The sequence below is a fragment of the Pinus tabuliformis genome, chromosome 1_2 (genome assembly GCF_031772625.1).
Source record: "Pinus tabuliformis cultivar Carrire ecotype Pingquan chromosome 1_2, CPIR1, whole genome shotgun sequence".
NCBI lineage: Eukaryota > Viridiplantae > Streptophyta > Pinopsida > Pinales > Pinaceae > Pinus > Pinus tabuliformis.
The window spans coordinates 1,124,949,634-1,124,955,633 of NC_142298.1; positions in this window are offsets into that span (position 1 = coordinate 1,124,949,634).

Consider the following 6,000-nt stretch of genomic DNA (forward strand, 5'->3'; position numbering starts at 1 on the left):
TCAAACAAGAAGGTATGGATCTACCAAACATGGTAGAAAGGAATGGAACACATTTCGGAAGAGGAGGTAAACAGAATTAACAGCTTATTCATAGCAAGACAACAAGTAGAGTTGGAGTTGCAGAGAAAGAATTTGGGAATAGCAAAAGGGCTAGGGGTAAGAATGCAGGGACTGCATCAAACCTCCACCAACTCAAAGCACCGGAAAGAAAAGAGGAAGAAGGACTAACAATGAGGTGTTACAAGAACTGGGACAAATGCTCTAAATTCAGGTAAGATGAAAGCCCTTGAGGTGTTCACATGAACCTCCTAAATTGTATTCATTATGAAAGTACTTTCATGGAATGTTAGAGGGCTAAATAGCCTAAAAAAACAACATTTATTAAAGAATAAAGTCCAAAAGGAACAATTAGACATGGTATTTCTGCAAGAAACTAAATGTTCCAGCCAAACAATGGCCAACATTAGTAAAAAAATGGACCACTAGAAACAACAAGTATTGGATGGGAAGGGGGTACGGCCATTCTTGGAATCTATAGGTGATACAGCTAGTTTCTTCTGAAGTAGTCAGATCTCATATTTCAATAGAAGTCCAAATAGTAGGGAATCCAGAAACATATTTATGCACAAATGTCTATGGACCTCAAAAACTAGACGCCAAATTACTATGGCTTAACACTCTATCTAGTTTGCAGCTAAGATATCCTCAGGCAAAAGCTATACTCAGAGGATATTTTAACATGATCACTACGCTCACGGAAAAGAAAGGAGGTGTGAGAGTGTTGAACAGGGATACTGAAGCTTTCAAAGACTTCATTAACTCCGCCAAGCTAGTACATGTCCTCCCCAAGAGTGGAGCCCTTACGTGGAACAAAAAAAGAGGAGGTGATAGGAAAATAGCCTCTCGACTGGATAGATTCTCAGTAACAGAAACCATTCTCCTGGAAGGGATCACTGTAGAGTTGGACATAATGTCGAGTGGAGGCTTAGACCATTGGCCCATAACAATGACGACAACTATCCAAGGCACACCTAGGAATAAGCCATTTAGATTTGAAAAGTTTTGGCTCAGTCATCTGGAGTTCATTCCGAAAATTGAACAATGGTGGAATGAACCGTTCGGCATAAGAGGAACAAAAATGTTCATTCTACAAGCTAAACTTAAACGCATCAAAGCTAAACTAAAAGCATGGAATCAGGAAGTCTTTGGTAACATATTTAAAGAAAAAAAGAAATTGGAGGAACAAATGGAACTAATTCACAAGGATTGGATTCAAGGAAATATTAACCAAGATTCAAGGAATATAGAACAAAAACTAATGCAAGACTGGCAGGCCAGATGCCAATAGGAGGAAGTGTATGGAAGAAAAAGTCCAGGATACAATGGCTTAAGGAAGGTGAACAAAATACTAAATTTTTCCATAGATCGGCCATTGATCACAGAGGGGCTAATAGAATATTAAGCATCAAATACGAGCAGGGAACCACAGTTCAGACTCATCAGGAGATCTCGAGCCTTCTAATAAACCATTTCAGCCAGATTGCTAGGGAACTTGAGATTGACAGAGAGGAAGCTATCAATGAACTAGTAACTGTTATCCCCAAGCTCATCAATGAGGAGAAAAACAAGGCTTTAAATTGAGAAATCACCTTGGAAGAAGTAGAAGAGGCTGTGAAAGATATGCCAAATGGTAAGGCACCGAGGCCGGATGGCTTCACCATTGACTTCTATAAAGCATGTTGGGAAATCATTAAGTCAAAGGTTTGGGAAGTGGTAGAGGATTCCCGACGATCCTCTTCCATCCTCAAATCCATCAATTCGACATTCTTAACCCTTATTCCAAAGGAGGAGGAAGCCAATACTCCGGGGAAGTTTCGACCAATTGCATTGTGCAATGTATCGTACAAGATTATTTCTAAAGTCATAGCCAATAGACTAAAACCAATTCTTCCTAGAATCATTTCGGAAGAACAATCAGGCTATGTAGAAGGGAGATAGATAATGGATAACATCTTGCTTGCTCAAGAGATGATTCACACTCTTCGAACTTAGGAAAAAGTAGGCATGTTAATGTAGTTGGACCTATCAAAGGCTTATGATAAAGTAAACTAGAACTATCTAGAGGCTATTCTTGAAGCCTTTGGCTTTGGAAAACAATGGGTGGTTTGGATCTTAACTTTGGTTAAATCTACCAGATTTTCAATCCTGGTTAATGGAGCTCCAACAACCCAATTTACTCCCTCTCGAGGTCTGCAACAAGGAGACCCCCTTTCTCCTTTTTTGTTTGTTATTCTAATGGAAGGTCTAAGCCGGCTAATCAACAGAGCAAAAGAGGAAGGAATTATTCAGGGACTCCAACCCTTGCCCTCAAGCCCTGCAACTACACATCAACAGTTTGTCGATGACACAATGCTGCATGGGATGCCCTCGGTTAAAGAAGCTCATGGCTTCAAAATTATACTCAATTTCTTTATTATGGCCTCAGGTATGGAGCTTAATCTAGCTAAATCTTCTATTTTTTTTTTCAATATGCACCTTGCTATCCAGAAGAATCTCTCTAACATCCTAGGTTTCAAAAGATGCAATCTTCCTTCAAGATACCTCGGCATCCTGCTGACTGACAAACCCTAGCAAAAATTGCATTGGGAAAAAATTATTGCTAGCCTAGAGAAAAGATGTCATCATTGGACGCATAGAGCCCTTAACTTTGCATGCCATCTAGTCCTCACCAAATCCATCCTTCAAGCTGTGCCGCATTACATGCTCTCCATTCTCCCGACACTAAACGTGTTCTTTAGAGAATTCGTTGCATCCAATGAGAGTTTCTTTGGTCGGGCAATTCAGGGAAGCGGAAGTGGTCTCTAATGGCATGGGATAAGATATGCAAACCCAAACACCTGGGTGATTTAAATCTGCATTACTCCCTCACAGTCAACCGTGCATGTGGAGCCAAACTATGGTGGAGGTGGATAAAGGAACCCAATTTATCTTGGGCAAAGCATTGGAAAGCTAAGTATGCAAATAACTATAGCATGCAAAATTTGATTAGGTTATAAGAAACCCCTAATGGCTCTCCAATTGGAACCTTGCTAGAACTAATTGGCACATAATTCAGGAACAGAGCTTTTGGGAATCCGAGATGGAAAGCAGGACCTATTCTGGGAAGATGAATGGCAACAATTACCTAAGATGGAAAGCCCTGAATTTATCAACATTCAAAGAAGAAGCCAGGAGCTAGGGAGAATGACAGTAAACCATTACTGGAAACCAAATGAGAATGACCAAGCATGGAGAATGTGGTTATTCAGTGATACAGACACATCGGAAGGGGAAAACAATAGTATAAGAGCTCTGAAAACAAATCTAGACAAAAGAAAGAGAAGAAATGCACTGGATGTTGATACCCTACATTAGGGAAAGCTCGAGGGGGGCAACTTCTCACTTAAAGAAGCAAGAGTCTACATAGAAGGAAATGAACTTAAGGAAATAGTCAAGTGGTACAGTAAGGTGTGGGATGCACAACTATGGCTGAAGATTAAAACTTTCCTCTAGCTCTTGATGCACCGAAGAACACTTACTAGGAGAACCTTAGGAAAAAGGGTTCATAGGCCCTCACATTGTCCCCTATGTGGAATTGAGGAGGAAACCATGAATCACCTCCTCAATACTTGCAAATGGACAAACAGTCTCTGGAATTGGATGGAATCCATATTTAACAGGATGGATAGGGTAAGAATCTCAATTCTAGAGAGCATAGAGAATTGGCGAGGCAATATTTCCAAAACCCACATGGTTAATGCAATTTGGAAACTCATACCAGGGTTTATCGTATGGATGGCATGGAAAGAGAGAAATGGAAGAGTATTCCAAAGTGAAACAAAAACATTGAACTTATTAAAGGAACAATTCTGCATAATGTAAGAGAAACAGTTCTTACAAGAGGGAAAGCTGAACAGAATAAGGATTTCTCAGTAGATGACTTGTGGATTTTGAAGATGTTTTGCACTGAGATAGGAACCATAACCTCATCTTCAAATCAGCTACAACAACAAGGCACAGTCATGAATGCCTAGATTCCTCCACTGTTAGGATTTCTGAAATCAATTTTGATTGGTCTTCTCGGGGGAATCCGAGACCTGCAGGTATAGGAGGGGTTCTGCGGAATCACAAAGGCAAAATACAACATATTTTCAGCCAAGCGTTGGGGGAAGGAACTAATAATGAAATGGAATTTGCAAAATTAGGGCAAGGATTAAGAATTCTCAGGCGTCTGAAAACAGGAGCCACCATGGTGGAGGGGATTCGAAATTGGCCATCACAGCCGCAAGGAGAATGCAGGCAAGGGCGCAACCGAGAAGGTCATGAAGCATTGGAGACTGGCCAAAGTGATAGAGCTCATAGCAGAGCACCTCTCCTACCTTGACAGAATCATACTACAAGCAGTGAGAAGAAAGGGAAACGTAGTGGCGGATCATCTGGCCAACTATGGGATCAAAAACCACTTTACCTACCCTGACACATGTTGGCATGAGGTCACATCCACCGAACTTTGAAGTAAGTGCTCACTTCTCTTGAGACACGACATAAGTTAATGGAAGAAGTGGTGCAGGAGTACGAACAATTTTGACTTAATTGAAAATGAAGATAACCAACCGAAGGGACATCAGGCGTTAGACCCATGAAGGACGTAAGGAGGAGTGGGAAATAATCCACACGAATGTAGCCCATCAAACAAGGTGGACTACCAACAAAAATTATTATCAGTGCCATCAGAAAATCAAAGGGCAGGACAAATGCCATTCAACTAATAGGTTCGGGTGTGGCGGAGTTAAGACTAAGGATACTCATGATGAACAGGAATTGGGAATTTACTACAACAGTTATTATGGGAGGATCAACACCCTTTTGACGGCGAAGTGGAAGACCTGGGGCTGGATCTGGCTACCATCTACTATATCTACAACCTCCCACCATAGGAACGGCACATAGTCTTCTCACTTCTTGCGACATAACAATCGTTGCACCAGAAGAATTTTAAGTGTTTCGACATTTTGAAATTAGGATGGTGCGAGAAGGTAGTCGAAATGTTTTGGAAAACAAGGACCTATTGAAGGCATGGGAGGCCTATGAAACTAGGACTACCCAAAGAGAAAAGTGGAAAATTGAGGAGATAGAAGCAGAGGTATTAGAGGAGGAAGAACAATTGGAAGAGCAAGATCTGAAGAAGGAAATTGAATAGCTTCATGACCTGAGTACTACAACCACTAGAGCAACCCAATTTGTTTGCACTAAGACTGAATTTTGGAGAATGAAAACCATGCTAGCCAAGGCGCTTAGCATGCAGGGCGAAGAGATAAAAAAAGTTCATCAGTCAACCTCCTGCAGTTCGACAGAGCACATGGCTAAACTGGATGCTATGGAATTCAATCTAAGCACCCTGTCGCAGGAAGTCAGAGTTCTTTCGAAGAAAATGACTGTCCTCATCAGTCTTCTCAGGAATTCCATACTTCAGGGATCATCAGCTGTGATGGAGAGCATGAAAGGAAGCACGGATACTAGTCAGGGAAAGCATACCATGCATTAGTATAATCCTCAGCCTGAAAATGGACTAGAAATGTAGGCCCATGTAATCCCAATAAAGATTATTTCGTCCTAAAGCTGTAATAGCTTCCTGGTTCAGTTCTTCATCTCATTTTGGCATGTTTTGTTCTTGGTTTCTAGACTACTGGTTTTCTTGTTACTGTGAAGAGCATCTTGGTCTTCTTTTGTATTTTGGTACCACTATTCAGTCACAGTGTGATGAACTATTTTGTTGTTTCAAGCCCTTCTCTAAGCAATCCTACGTGGTTAGCCTTGGGCTCAGGAGATCATGGCTTTTGCGGCTCATAGACATTTCGAGCGAGCAAGGAAGTCTTAGTTATGTCTGTGTGTGCATACATTTTGTATATTATTGTATTTGATTAATTAATATAAATGTTTGACTTACACACAAAAAAAAAT